Source organism: Vigna umbellata, chromosome 2 (assembly GCF_029865625.1).
Source record: "Vigna umbellata cultivar VRB3 chromosome 2, Vumbellata_1.0, whole genome shotgun sequence".
NCBI classification, from domain to species: domain Eukaryota; kingdom Viridiplantae; phylum Streptophyta; class Magnoliopsida; order Fabales; family Fabaceae; genus Vigna; species Vigna umbellata.
The window spans coordinates 36,868,564-36,883,599 of record NC_142166.1 but is presented as its reverse complement, the minus strand read 5'-3'; the positions used below and the strand labels follow the sequence as shown (position 1 = coordinate 36,883,599).

The following is a 15,036-nucleotide window of genomic DNA, read 5'->3' as shown; positions in this document are numbered from 1 at the left end:
CTAGAAATCAAGCATAAAAGATAGGATGCTTACACTCCGAGTAGGAAAGGCCAAACTTCAGCTCTAATAGTAGGACCAACACCCTACGCATCAGATATTTATACGTAATCAAGTTCAAGGAGAAACAGCCAAACCAAAGAATTTAAAATGTAAACAATCAGATTAGTGAACTCACTCCACTGCGAATTCTTTTCAGGAACTTAATTCCACCATCTTTGGTAAATAAGCTTTTCCATTGCTGAGGTGAAATTACACGTTTCCTTTTCCTACATGACCACGGTGATTTAAGACTACCTCTGAAAATTAAGCCACGAGGATACTCTCATTACTATTGCTTGTATTTGAATTTTAGATTAAAGAAATATAGGAAGTCATCAAGTAAGAAATTCAGGGAGTGAAAAGGTACATAAAAATATACTACTCTTCCAGATTAACGGCAACGTGAAGTGATTATTTGATTCATTTCAACGATAACACAGAAAAGTGGCATTTAAAAAGAATGAACCCGTCAGTTGAGAGGGTGGGGTTGGTGTTATTAATTGGAAATTTGAGAAGGATAATAAACGAGATATTTTGAATCAACATAAAGTAATATCCTCTTTATTGTCACAAATAACAAAGGACCGTGTCCAATGCTAACTGTCACTGTGAATAGAAAATTCAACAGTTCTCATTCACAAACTCAACATTGTGAAGGTAAAACAACTGGCTGAATTGCGGCATCTACAGCTTTGAGGCCGCATCTTTGTCTAAGAACCATTTCAACTCCCCTTCAGGGAAAACCAATGCAGCAGGAAGCTTTACAGAATTTGGATATTTGCCTAATACAGAGTGAAATGCATCTGCTTTACCATAGCCGAGACCAAAAGGGCTACGTAAACAGAGGCATTAATCACTGGAAAGGTGAAAGTTATTCTCTCTCGGGGTGGTTTGGGGGAGTCCTTGATGAAGGCAACCCATCTTGTATTCTCCTGCACAAGAGGATGCCCTGAGAACAAAGAAGCTACGTGGAGGGCCCATGCCCAGCAGCACAAGATCAAATTTTTGAAAATTCACTCGTCGGTGATGAAGTAATCACACTGTTATTGACCAATTGTCTGAGACGTGTCTCATAATCATCTGACTCTCTCAGCTGAACGGGTATCATTGATTGCATACACATTTTGCCCAGAGGAATTGGTAGCTGCTGCGGGAACCAAGATGGAAGTAGTAACAGGTTAGATTGACAAAAATTATGCTGATGGAAATCTAGGAAGCCAGACAACATTATCTGGTCACGCAGCCATCTTAGAGAAGACTACACAGAAAAAATATGGCTCATAACTTCAAACTGAAGGTGGTTTTTTCCCTCCCTTGCATCATTATATAGGAATGAGATATAACAGTCAATAAACATGTCAAAATAACACCCTATTTTGCAGCAACCAACAAAAAGGATTCATTAAAAACAGGTCAAGAGTGACCCGGTTTGAAAAAACCCTAATCTGCTTTTTGTTATTGCTTGAACTAAGCAGGAAGAGATGCATACCAGTTTGTGCTTTTCCCTCCAACCAGTTCGCGCTATTTCTTTGATTGCCATGGATGGTTTCCTTTAGCAGCAATACAATCTTCTTTGAAAGCAAATTCTACCTCTACATAGCTCTAATGTCTTTATTTTGCCTTTTCTTCACTTCTAGGCTCAGCCACAATCTCTCTTCTCCTTCTACACCCGTCACCCAGGCTGGTGGTTCCTTAAATGTTCCCCTCTACTCCTCAACAACACATGTTGCCGCAGTGCAATATATCTACATAGACACAACCACTATTTTTTACTGTAGTTGTTATTAACTCTATCTTTGCATGTTTATGTCTTATATTTAAGTATATGTTACATTTTCTAAAGGTTTATCAATCTTACGGTTCACGATATGAAAATATTCATCATGGCGATTCAATTATAAGCTCTATGATTATATCGCTATTCAACTACCATGATCCACACACGTGGATTGTATCGGTATTCAACTTAAAGAGACGCAAAACCCTGAATCAGTCTCCTTTTATCATTTTTTTTTTCTCAACATTAACACCAACACCTAACAAACATAAAACATTCTCAACAATTTGAGAACATGCTCAACATAAACAAACAATGGATGCTCAACCTAAACAAACAGTGCATGTTCAGCCTAAACAAACCATTTTCCAACATAAAAAACACAAGTAAAAATATACCTTGGAGAGAAGTCCATCCAAAGCAAGATAGTAGTAACTATCATCCATCCAAAACACTTGCCATTTGGACCATTCAAGAGAATCAACATAGAGCGGTTCCAGCAGTTTCGTGAGAACCCAAGACAAAACACATTCACATTAATCCAATCCAATTCAATCAAATCACGCTTAGGCTCAAAGTGAGAACATTTTTATATAAAAGATAATACTTGATCAAAGAGCCACCAGACAAGCAAAATGTGAAAGTCCTCCTTTCCAAAGTGAATTTATTGGAGAGATCGGCGACGTATTTGGCCAGAGAGTCGGCAATATCCTCTTTTTCGAAGACCTCGACGGCAACGCTGTTGGTCTCCGTCATCGACGCTTTAAGCGGGGCGGGAAAGCTCTTGGGATTGACGCTTAGCCCTTTGAACGTGAGGGGGCGAGAGAAGAAAATGTACGTTGATGGTGGATGAAGGTTGGTGTCAGGGAAGGAAGAAATGCGAATCGGAGAGTGTTTGATGAGTGTGTAATATAGTTACAGGCCATCCCACACCTCCAAGAATGGGCAAAAAGTTCTGTTTTGCTTTATCTGACCCGGTTTTGCTTACCTGCTAAAAATTCATTTTTTTTAATTTGTTTTTTAGATTTGATTTATATTTCATAATTTTTCTAAACCACATTTTCTAGTTTATTTATGTGAATTTTAAAATCTGGAAAATCCAATTTTTTCATTTGAATTATGTACATATCCAAACAAATTTGAACCAAAATCATCAACTTTTTTCTAATATCAAAATATGAAACTCATAAACCCTTTTCCTATCCCAAAATTCCAATACAATAAACCTTAAATCCTCTTCTCTCTTCTTTATTTATAATTGATCTAAAGTAAATCTAATGAGTAATGCGAACATATGTCTTCCTTTGTCCTTTCATTCCTTTTTCTGGTTTTAATTTTTTGTTGAATTTTGTTTTGATTGATGGTGTCGTGATTCTCTTTCGATCCATTTGGATTTTGTTTCAGGAAACGCACGGTGGTGCCACTCTTTCGCTATTGGATGTGGTGGGGTTTGTTGGAGATTAAGATCGAGGTCACTATGCATGTTGGAAAGCTTTTCTAAGATATGTAACGCAAGAGTTAACGTCAAAGTGAATATTGGTATGGTCGTGTTCATTTCTCATTTAGAATTGTTAGATATTTGTTTTTTAACTGCACGTGACCTCTTTATTTAGTTTATCTTTACTGTTTTTTTGATTGAATAAGTTTTTTCTTGTTCCTAAACTTTAGGAGAAAACATTTTTGTTTTATCTTAGTCAGTTTTTTTTGTTAGTGTATTGCAATTGACAGTCGAATAAAGGTATTCTCACCCATTTTTCATTCCAATTTATATATTTTTCCTTTTCCAGTATTTTATTCTCTCTGTTTTTGCTGTTATTCTTATTTTTAAACCAACAATTGGTAGCAAAGCCCTTTTCTTACGGACATGTGAAAATGGATGCCGAATCAAATTTCTCACAAGTTGCACCTCCAGTCTTTGATGGAGAAAACTACGATCTTTAGGCTGTCAAAATGGAGGCTTTAGATCTTTGGGATGTTGCAGAAACAAATTATGAAGTTCTTTCGGTGCCGGATAATCCTACCATGGCCCAGATCAAAATTCACAAGGAGAGAAAAACTAGAAAAGCAAAGGCAAAAATATGTCTATTTGTTGGTGTTTCTCAAATCCTCTTCACAAGAATTATGACTCTTAAATCAGCCAAAAAAAATTGGGATTATCTAAAGGAAGAGTACGCAGGAGATGAAAGAATAAGAAGCATGCAGGTGCTTAATTTAATGAGGGAATTTGAGTTGCAAAGGATGAAAGAATCTGAAAAAATCAAAGAATACTCAGACAAATTGTTGGGTATTGCCAACAAGATAAGGTTGTTGAGCAGTAATTTTCCTGATTCTAGAATTGTTGAGAACATTCTGGTAACAGTGCCAGAAAAGTATGAAGCATCTATTTCTTCGTTGGAGAACACAAGGGATTTGTCTAAAATCACATTTGAAGAAGTGCTACATGCCTTCCAAGCCCATGAGCAATGAAATTTGATCAGGGAAGATCATGTTGTTGAAGGCGCTCTTCTAGTCAAAAGCCAACAAGCCAAAAACTACAATAAGAATCATCCAACTAGTAGTTAGATCAATACAAATAATTACGATAAAGGAAAAGGTGGAAAGAAAAGTTACCCACCTTGTCAGCATTGTGACAAAATGGGTCACCCTCCATTCAGATGTTGGCAAAGACCTGATGTTAAATGCAACAAGTGCAATCAAATGGGACATGAAGCAATCATATGCAAAAGCAAAAATCAACAGCAAGAGGAAGAAGCTAAGGCTGTTGATCAGGAAGAGGAGGACCAGCTATTTGTAGCTACTTGTTTCTTGAGTAGTGAATCGATTGAAAGATGGCTGATAGATAGCAATTGTACCAATCACATGACCTTTAACAAGGCTCTTTTCAGATATTTGAGGCCAACTAATATCACTAAAGTCAGAATAAGTAATGTTGATCATATCTCAGTCAAAGGAATAGGGACAATTGCAATCACAAGTTGTATGGGCACAAAGTTCATTCATGATGTTTTTTTGGTTCCTGAAATTGACTAGAACTTATTAAGTGTTGGTCAACTGATTGAAAAAGGATTTAAAGTTACTTTTGAAGATAAATATTGCTTGATTAAATATTTAGCTGGTCAAGATATGTTTAAGGTAAAAATGAAAGGAAGCTCTAAATCCATTGGAGGAGGAGTAGGTTGCTTTTTCTTTGAAGTGTCGCAGACATCTGGCACAAGAGACTCAGGCATTATCATCATAAAGGACTATTGCAAATGAGTGGAAAAGAGCTAGCACTTGATATTCCGGTGCTTGAGGATCAAACTTCAAACTACAAAGACTGTCAATTTGGAAAGCTAAAGAGAAAACCTTTTTTGAAGACAACATGGAGAGCATCAAGGAAGCTGCAATTAATTCACACAGATGTTGCAGGACCTCAAAGAACACCTTCATTGAAAGGTAATCTTTATTATGTTCTCATCATTAATGACTTTACCAGAATGTGTTGGATCTTTTTCTTCAAGAACAAATCAGAGGTGGCTGGAATTTTTTGGAAGTTCAAAGCCAAGGTTGAAAACGAAACTGGTTTCAAAATTCAGATTTTAAGGTCAAACAATGGCACTGAGTACACATCTGAAAGATTCAATCAATTTTATGAGGATTCTGGCATTAAACATCAACTAACTACTCCCTATACCCCACAACAAAATAGGGTTAGTGAGAGGAGAAACTGATACATCTTGGAGATGACGATATGCATTCTGTATGAAAAGAATTTACCAAAATAATTTTGGACAAAGGCAGCAAGTACAACTGTTTTGCTTCAGAATAGACTCCCCACTAAAGCATTGAACAATCAAACACTATTTGAGGTTTGGCATGGTTACAGACCATCTATGAAATTTCTTAAAATATTTGGTTGTTTGTGCTTTACTCATGTTCCACAGAGCAACCAAGATAAGTTGGATAAAAGAGCATTAATGGGTATCTTTATATGCTATAGTACAGTCAGCAAAGCCTATAAAATCTTTCAGCCGCAAACCAGAAAAGTAGTTATTAGCAGGGATGTTCACTTTTTGGAAGATGAAGAATGGAATTGAGATGATAAAAGGAAGACAAATCTGATTTCTACAGATGTGAAGTTCAAATCTTCAACCTCAAACACAAGACAAAATGAAGATGAAAGTTGGAAAAATGAATTACTAGATGATGATCTAGTAAGAGGTACCAGATTGCTATCCGAAATTTATGAAAGATGCAATATTTATGTGTGTGAACCTGCAGATTATGAAGAAGCAAAGAAAATTCCTCATTGGAGAGCTGCAATGAAAGAGGAGTTGTCAATGATCGAAAAGAACCAAACATGGATTCTTATGGAAAAACCTCAAGGTGGAAAAGTAATTGGGGTCAAATGGGTGTATAGAACTAAATTAAATGTTGACGGTTCTATCAACAAACACAAGGCAAGACTCGTAGTGAAAGGTTATGCACAGATTTTCGGTATAGACTACTTAGATACGTTTGCACCAGTTGCTCGATTGGACACCATTAGGTTATTACTTGCTACAGCTGCTCAAAGGAATTGGAAGGTTTATCAACTTGATGTTAAATCATCTTTTTTAAATGGTTTTTTGCAAGAAGAAATATATGTTGAACAACCCTAAGGATTTGTGAAGGAAGGAGAAGAAGATAAGGTTTATTTACTCAAAAAGGCTCTTTATGGGTTGAAACAAGCCCCAATTGATGATCATTTGCTGAACTTGGGATTTGTCAAAAGCTTAGCTGAATCAACACTGTATGTTAAGCATGATAGAGCTAACATTCTTATCATCTCACTCTATGTGGATGACCTCTTTGTAATAGGAAGCAACACAAGGCTTGTAGAGAAGTTTAAGAAAGAAATGATGGAGGTGTTTGAGATGACAGACCTTGGTTTAATGATCTTCTTTCTTGGCATGGAGATCAAACAAGGAGAACATGAAGTCTTCATTTGTCAAAAGAAATATGACAAGGAGATTTTGAAGAAGTTTAAACTTGAAGAATGCAAAGAAATGAACACTCCAATGAATCAAAAGGAAAAGCTATGCAAGGAAGATGGAATAGAGAAGATAGATCAAGCATATTTCAAAAGCATGGTTGGGTGTTTGATGTACCTTACAACAACTCGGCCTGACATCTTAAATGTTGTAAGCATTTTATCCCAGTTTATGCATTCCCCAAGTGAAATGCATTTTAAGGCTGCAAAAAGGGGGATTAGATATGTCAAAGGCACTCGTAATTTTGGCATCAAGTTCAAATGGACTGAAGAATTTAAGTTAATAGGATTCTCAGATAGTGATTGGGGTGGTTCAATTGATGACATGAAGAGTACCTCAGGGTACTGTTTTAGCTTTGGATCGGGTGTTTTCTCATGGAGCTTGAAGAAACAAGAAATTGTTACACAGTCTATAGCAAAAGCTGAGTTTGTTGCTGCTACAGCTGCTGTTAACCAAGCCTTGTGGTTGAGAAAATTTTTAATTGATCTTAACATAGGGCAGAAGGAAACCACATAAGTTTTTGTTGACAACCAAGTTGCAATAGCTATTTCCCATAATTCCGTCTTTCATGGGAAAACCAAGCATTTCAACATTAAGTTGTTCTTCTTAAGAGAAGTACAAAAAGATGGAGCTATTTTTCTTGTTTATTGCAAAACTGAAAATCAGGTTGCAGATTTGATCACCAAACCACTTCTAGTCAACAAGTTCGAGTTCTTAAGACAAAAGATTAGAGAGTTGCAAAATCAAGGAGGAGTGTTAGATATTTGTTTTTGAACTACACGTGACCTCTTTATTTAGTTTATCTTTACTGTTTTTGTTAATTAAATAAGTCTTTTATGTTCCTAAACTTTAAGAGAAAACATTTCTATTTTATCTTAGTCAGTTTTTTTTGTTACTGTAAGTATTATAAATATATTGCAATTGATAGTCGAATAAAGGTATTTTCACCCATCTTTCATTCCAATTTATAAACTTTTCCTCTTTCAGTATTTTATTCTCTATGTTTTTGCTACTGCTTTCATTTTTAAACCAACATGAATATACAAGAATCACAATAACAAGAAACAATTCATCTTCCATTCATAAATTGTTAACTTTTATTATACATAAATTGTTTTTTATTCTTAACTTTAATGAAACCACCTTATATCAACATTTAATAATGTCACCTTTCTATATGAATACAACTTTTATTCTTCGGTATCAACACGACCCTCTTCACCAAGTTCTTCATTTCCACTATTGAACTCATTGCTATAAAAAAATTCCTTATAAATCTGATTATGTTTGATATTTGAGGCTAATGAGTTGTGAGTAAGCATCTATAATATCAATTATAAAACATGTATTGAGTTTGATTATATTTGTTTAATTATATATATATATATATATATATATATATATATATATATATATATATATATATTGATTCAACACTGTATCTAAGACTCATGGGTCATTTATATAAAATATATATTTTTTATTAACCAAATTTATAAAGTTGTCTAATTAAATAAATATGGTTAAGAATATCATAAAAGATATATTATATAGAGACCATACATAATTTTAATTTGTTGAAGGAACTAAATTGAAATTATTAAAATTTAAAAAACGTAACCGACAAGGTTCCTATATATAGGTTCGTATTATTCTTATTTTTTTTTCTATATTCCTGTCAAGAGGGAATCTAAATTGTTCTATAGAAAGAAAATCACGTAATTTATTAATGATTCCTAATTATCAATCTTTCAAGTACGTTTTAAATTAAGAATTGTTCTATTCTAATTTTTTATTGATTCAATTATCATCTAAATATAATTAGATCACTTGCCAATATAACCTCTTGTCAAAAAAAAAAATAATATATATATATATATATATATATATATATATATATATATATATATATATATATATATATGAATGAGTTATGAAAGTTTATGATGATCTTGAAATTATTCAAGAAATTAAAGGTCAAGTGCAACCTTACGAGGTATCATACAAGTTTATGAAATCAATATCATATATAATATTGTTTGTACATCTAATATAATAATTTTTTCTTCTAATTTAACTGCATTGGAGAAAGAAAAAGTTTCTTTAACAACTATAATTTGTCAACTTTTTTACAACGTCACGTGGCGTTGTTTCATTGGTTGGTTTTAAAAGGTTTTTTTAAAAAGGTGGAATTTGTTTAGAAGGGCAATTTTAGAAAGAATTTGGATAGAAACTCCTTTTGGCAGTTTTTTCTTTTTTCAGATTCACTCTTTTTTGCAGCTTGGTTTTCTCAACTCTCTCTCCACCATTGAAGCTTCCATCTCTCTCCACCATTGAAGCATCTATCTCTCTCCACCGTTTCGGTCTTTTTTGTTCCTTGCTTTTCTTCACTCTTTGTCCACTATTGAAATGTTGTCTTTCTCTCCCCTTTGAGTTTGAGTTCGACTCTTCTTACTTCGTTTCTTGGGTCATTTGGTCACTGTCGAGGATTTCGTCTCTCTCTTTATCCATTTCCTCTTTTTTTTTATGGTGTGACCGTGGGCTCGTTGTCGGTATATATCCCCTGTTCTGGAATTTTGTTGATTTTGGCGTGTATTGTCGTTGGCGGCATTTCCGTGGTTGTGTAAGTCTTTGGCTTTTGTCTCCCATTGTGGTTAACGGTATTTCTCTCAAAGTTTGGGCTTTTTCGCACACACCGTCGAGGTTGGTATCACCAAGGTTTGGGCTTTTTCGCACACACCATTGATTCATTACCAAACTTAACATTACAAGTTGTGAAAACCATCAACCATGACCAACAAGGGTCCTTCATTCATAAAATCTTAAAAACACACTCATAACAAACAAAAAAACAATCATGGGGAGTGCAGTTGCCACACCTGGGTAGCACATATCAACTTTCAGTACAAAACTGCAAATTTAACCTAGTAATCGATTACAGCCTTTCTGTAAGCGATTACAAGTGCATGTCTCCAGTGTGTATGGTGCAGGACCTGACCTGCGTTGCTAAGACCACCCAGGATGGGTCTTTCCTACATAGAAGACTTACCAAACTTCACACTACAAGTTGTGGAAACCATCAACCATGACCAACAAGGGTCCTCCATTGACAATATCTTAAAAAGACACTCATAACAAACAAAAAACAATCATGGGGAGCGCAATTGCCACATTTGGGTAGCGTAGATCAACTTTCAGTACAAAACTGCAATTTTAACCTGGTAATCGATTACAGCCTCTCTGTAAGCGATTACAAGTGCATGTGTCCAGTTTGTATGGTGCAGGAACATGTTAGGTCATTGAATTGTTGAGAAAAAAATGTCATTTAGGTGCTTTCATGTAAGTTAGATGAGCTCCATATGCATTTCTGGCCAATTTCGGCCTTGGTAATCAATTACAGGAGTCTTGTAATTGACTATCAGAGGAAAAATGGTCATTTGTACAGAAACTTCAACTTTACTCCCCACCTGGATGAACAACACTCCCCAACTCTGTTTTTCTGACCTTTGCTACTTGTTTTGTTCTTAACTTTCTCCACCAAACTCCAAATGACTTGATTCTTGTTTTGTTGGAATCTAAACTCAAAGAGCTTTCAAATAGGTCTCAAGTGCATCAAAACAATTTACCCCACTCAATTATGGACAAAATAATTCATATAGGTATTTAGACCAAGGTAGGTGAAGTCCATATAAGTGTTTGGCTTGTGCTATTAGAATCACATCACACCTTAATTATACTACTATTTAACATTGAATTATGGACATTTTATAAATAAATAAAATAAATTAGAATAATATAAGAAACATGAGACAATATCGTGAAAGTAAACTCATTTAGGAAGCTTAGAAAAACGTTTTTTTTGGGGAAATTAACTGCATCTACTAAAGTGGTCTAAAAATTATGAGTTAGTAATCATTTGAAAGATATTTGAGTCTACATTCCAACAAAACAAGAATCAACTCATTTGGAGTTCGGTGGAGAAAGTTATGAGCAAAACAACCAGCAAAGGTAGAGGTGGTAGAAATATATAAAACGTTAACATTAAGGAATTAACTGCACCTACTCAGATGTCCAAAAATTATAAATTAGTAGTAATTGGAAACAATTTTGAGTCTACTTTCTAATAAAGAAAGAATCACATCACTTGGAGGTCTGTGGAAAAAGTTATGATTAAAATAGTCAGCAAAAGTCAAAGTTGACAGCATGTTATCTTATACGTATATCTTTCCCTCTTGTTGACAGATCTATTATTTATTGAAAATGCCTTTTAAAATGTGTGCATTGTAACAACATTAGATGACATATTTCTTAATTAATAAAATGAAAAATTTTCCTATGAGACTCCGAGAAGGGGTGTTACAACAATGGTCATTCAGCTCACCTTAGTTGGAGAAAACCACCTAAATGGACATTTTTTTTTGAAGAAATCAATGACCTAACCTCATTATTGGTGCAGGGAGCACACTCAATAACATTGAACTCACTCACCCATCTCAAAAAATGAAAAATTCAACAAAAATAGAGCATGGAGAGTAGTGTTCATCTAGTTGGGGAGTACAGTTGAAGTTTCTGTACAAATGATCCTTTTTCCTCTTGTAATCGATTACAAGACCCCTGTAATCAATTACCAGAGGAAAAATGGTCATTTGTACAGAAACTTCAACTGTACTCCCCGGTTTGGAGAACGTGACTCCCTAGGGTTATTTTTATGTCCTTATAGGTGATTTTTTCCAGTTTTTGCATGGATGTCTCATGTTGCTGATCATTGATGGTGTCAAGTGCATCAAAACACAATTTACCCCACTCAATTGTGGACAAAATAGTTCATATAGGTATTTAAACCAAGGTAGGTGAAGTCCATATAAGTGTTTGGCTTGTGCTAGTAGAATCACATCACACCTTAATTATATTACTATTTTACCTTGATTACAAGTGCATCATTCTTGTGTCAATGGTGCAGGACCCCATCTCTCAACCTATAAACACCCTTAGTGGGTCTTCCATCAACATAGGACTCACCAAACTTTAAATTGCTTGTTGTGGACACCTTAAACCATGGCCAACAGGGGGATCAATCCACAAAACCTTGAAAACACAGTCGTCAGGACTATTAGTGAGTGCTTAAGTCGTGCCTGGGTAGCACTCCTCAACTTTTGGTACAAATGGGGATTTTTCCGCTGGTAATCGATTACAGGGTCCCTATAATCGATTACTAGTGCATCATTCATGTGTCAATGGTGCAGGACCTAATCTCTCAAACTATAAACACCCTTAGTGGGTCTTCCCTTCACATAGGGGGTGACAGAATTAGACATTTCTTATAACATTCACAAAGGTTGCATCTTAAATAATACTATCAAACAACAAATGGAATGAATATAACAATCACAATTTGAATAACCACTTTCTTTATTAACATTCAAAATAATTGTTGCAATACATATACAGCTATATCTATACTTGAACATCTACCAATACTGCATTATTCACAAATTACATAAATCAGTCATGTTTGGGACTATTCCTACCAATCTTAAGGTTATCATTTAGTTCTAAAAACCATCCAAATTGCGTCTTCGAAATAATGGACTTGTGCTCCTCACTCAAAATTCCATTCAAAGTAGCAACACACTTTGTTTTCAATGAATGACGAACAAACAAATGCAAAAAAAGGTAATATTTCTTGTTACAAATAACCAACAAAGGTCACAACCCAAAAGCAAAAACCAGCAAAATGACCAACAAAGCCCAAAAGCAAAAACCCAACCCCAAAATACAAATACGAAAAAGGGAAAAAGTGCATACCTTGTTCGAAGAACCAATGTCAGCGGACGAACCCATTACACAAAAAAAGCTCAGAACTTCGACACAATCGACACTGAACGAGTTTGATCAGACCAACCATAAGATCGTTGAACGTAAATCGTTGAAATCACGAACTCGAGAGAGAAAGAGAAACTTCGAGGCCAGCGATGACGAAACTTCTTCAACGTCGAGAGAGATTGTTGAACATCCACTTCGAGGCCTTCACCAAATGGAGAGAGAGAAGTTGAAATGAAAACTGAAAACCTAAAATGGAGAGAGGAGAGAGTACTGAACGAAGAAGGGTGGTTTCAGAATTTTCAAATATGGAACTTTGTCCCCTTTTCAAAATCAGATTTCTTTAAAAAGAATTATTTAAAATGACCCAATACAACGGTGACACGCGTCATTGTCAAATTGTTGTCAAAATAGCGTTGTCAACATATCGCGATCCTTGGAGAAATGAGTGGAATAAACATTTATTATTTGGCAGCAGATACAAACACGTGTATTATAAGTCTACATGTATATTGTTTTCCTAAATTAAATTATAAAATACAACCTTATATATGCTTTGTACTTTTGTAGGAAAGTTTGTCTAGATTAGCATGCCATGATCCAGATACATCACTGTCTGTAACTCCATTTAAGAGATTGTGTTCCAATGCTGACAATGATAAGCAATTATCACAAGAATTACAATATGTTCAACTGTCAACTACCAAGATGAAGAAGATTATCACAATGCTTAATGTTATTATGATTTTGTACATCTTGTAGTTCCAGAAAAATATATTTTGTAGAAAAGTATATTATATGTGCTAGTGTCAGAACTCATTAAAAACCCCAACTTAGTGGAGTACATGTGTAAGCTAAAGGGTGTCTGAAATTCAGAAAGTGGAAGACAGGTGTGTGATGCAGATTGGACGATCGGTTTTGATGGTAGAAGTAAAAATCAAACTTTCAAATTTCGTGCCACTTTTCTGCATGCATTCATCTTCTTCAACCTTCTGAACCTGACTTTTCTCCTCCTTCTCTCTAGATCTCCTCCACCTTCTCTCTAAGAAATTCTCATCTTTTCTTCTTCCGATCATCACTTAGGCATCGTTTGAACTCTCCTGGCTTCAAGGTTTTTCATTTAAACCGATCAAGTTGTGGTTCTAAGCCGGTAAGTTACTTTCTCCTTAGAACGTTCGTTTTCTTTCACATGCAAACCCAAATTTCTGGTTGCATGAGTGGATCATCTTATTTTGAGTATTTCTGGTCTTCTATTTGGTTTAGTTTCATAAAGCGTGACCTAGAACTCTAAGATTTCTGATAGTGGTGAGCTATATCTTGCATCATTGAGCGTTCGGCTACATTAGAGGTAAGGGAAGCTTATATAATTTGATTAAGATTCTTATTTTGAATGGTTGCATGTTGATTGATTGTTGAATGAATATGAAGTATGATTGTTACTGCATTGTTGGATGTATGAGTATATGAATCTAAAATATGAGAAACTGGAATGATATTGTGTTTGATGATTTGGTTGATGATGAAATATTGTATGTTGTTTAAAAGTATTGATGATTAATGAAAGTCATGAAATGGGTAGGGATATTGTCTGAGAGTGATTCTGTAATACTCTGCAGAATCATGTAAACTGTAACCGAGAGTCAGTATTGATCGCTCGGTTTCTATAGTGCTCGGTCTCTCGTCTCAGTAATCTATCATTATCGTTTTTAAAATAGGAGCGTTCGGCCAAACTAAATAGCGTTCATTCTTTTCATAGCATCTGGTCAGTTATTAGTATTTGTTGTCAAACAATATCGGTCTCTTTAATGTTAGTCTCATTGAAGCGGATCAATTTGTAAATAGCGCTCGGTCATGTGAGTTTCTAAGGAATGTTATTCCAATCGGACTTGTGCTATGATGAGAAAATGTGGTCTTATTTCAGTTGAATATATTGATGATGAAGTATAAGGGAATTTGAAATGTGATACGAATGAAATAGTTTGGTTATGAAAGAGTATTCCTGGGAGGAATATCTCAGAAAGTTGTTATTGAATGGTAAAGTATGAATGTGGGCAAAGCTTTGCTGGCGTTTATCCTGATATTCCATGATTACTCATTCTCACGTAGAGAGGAGTAAGTCATGTGTGGGAATGGCAGGAGGTCCTAGTCCATAAGGTTAACTTGGACGGAACGGATTAACCTCGGGTGGTAGTTGTTGAGGGTATCCCAGTTACTACATCACCCGGGTGCACGAACGTTGTAGCTACACAGGATTCATACAGTCCAGACAGTCAGAGTCCAGTGGTCGGTCTTTGCATGCCATGATGTATGAATTATGATTTGGTTGTTGTTTGATTTAATCATGAAAATTGTATGTTTTATTGAATTAATTAAATTACATAAGCTTAC

The 15,036-nt window shown here is 35.1% G+C and overlaps 2 pseudogenes; one reads left to right on the top strand and one right to left on the bottom strand.

The window, feature by feature from the left end:
* Positions 1-312: 312 nt before the first annotated feature.
* On the bottom strand, positions 313-2,830 carry LOC124842534 (putative 6-phosphogluconolactonase 4, chloroplastic; annotated as a pseudogene).
* Positions 2,831-3,688: 858 nt separating this feature from the next.
* Positions 3,689-4,846, top strand: LOC148203906 (uncharacterized; annotated as a pseudogene).
* The last annotated feature ends 10,190 nt before the right edge of the window (positions 4,847-15,036 follow it).